Raw genomic sequence first — 1,134 nt, forward strand, 5'->3', positions numbered from 1 at the left:
CCCCCCCCTCTTGGCTCCTGGCTCTTTTTGCAGCCTATCTACTGCTACTCCTTGGTTCCTTAATTCTTACTGCTGTCTTTTAGAAACATCCCTGATCTTATGATAGAATAGATCTAACAGCTAACATTCTCGGAAAAGGGTGAAAAATCTCGGGGGTCCCCGTGCACAAGTTGCGCACTTTAAAGAACCCTTGGTGGTCCTAAAAACGATAAGAGTATGCTTATTCCGCCACCCGAGCAAAATTCAAAATTCTTACCAAACTGAAAAGTTTAATGTGTCCAGTGCGTTCGTATTACCTTATGCAGTTTCGAGCGCCGTAAAACACTTACCAAAGAAAAACTTATTTTTTAAAATAATTTCGCCGGATGGGTACAGCACAAAATCTTATTCTAATCAGGAACATAATGTAGTGCCATCGCTTCCGCTTTACTCTTTTATGTAAACAGGGATAAGCCGTGGACCTAACAGCTTTTTGTCCTCGAGTGATCGTTTCTCGTGCTGAGATTAGGGTATTCTTCGATGGGTGTAAGCTTGGGAAAAACAGCTTTTAGGGGATAAGGTAAGTATAATATTATCGATCGGTTGTTTTAGAGGCACTGAGATCAATCAAGAGACAGACATTGATGACAGCTATGTTAGCGTATCACGTGTAGCAGATGGAGTGAACAAAGTAGGAAGACTGATTTCTGGTTACGTATAAAGCTGTGTTTTTATTGTGTATCGTCAGAAAGGAATTCCTGCAGTTTTATCTATCTATCTAGCTAGCTAGCTAGCTAGTAGCCTAGTGGTTAGGCTACTGAACTGGTAATCGTGAGATTGCATACTCGTGGTTTCGAGCTTCAGCTCGGTCCGACGTTGTGTCTTCGGGAAAGGCAGTTTATACGAATGTCCCACTTGGCTCGGTCCTTTCGGATAAGGATTAAATAACCTAACAGTGTTGATAAAGGATTTAAACCCATACCATTTCACCATTTCACCTAGCTGTCTATCTCTCTATCTCTCTATCTCTCTATCTATCTTCAGTTTTTGTAAGAGTTTTACGGCACTTGCAACACAACAAGGTCATATAAGTGCCGAAGATAAAAGGTGTTATAAGAGAGTAACAAGCACAAAAAAGGAGAGGAGATAGAGACG

The sequence above is a fragment of the Aplysia californica genome, unplaced genomic scaffold, assembly GCF_000002075.1.
Source record: "Aplysia californica isolate F4 #8 unplaced genomic scaffold, AplCal3.0 scaffold00439, whole genome shotgun sequence".
Taxonomy (NCBI): Eukaryota; Metazoa; Mollusca; class Gastropoda; order Aplysiida; family Aplysiidae; genus Aplysia; species Aplysia californica.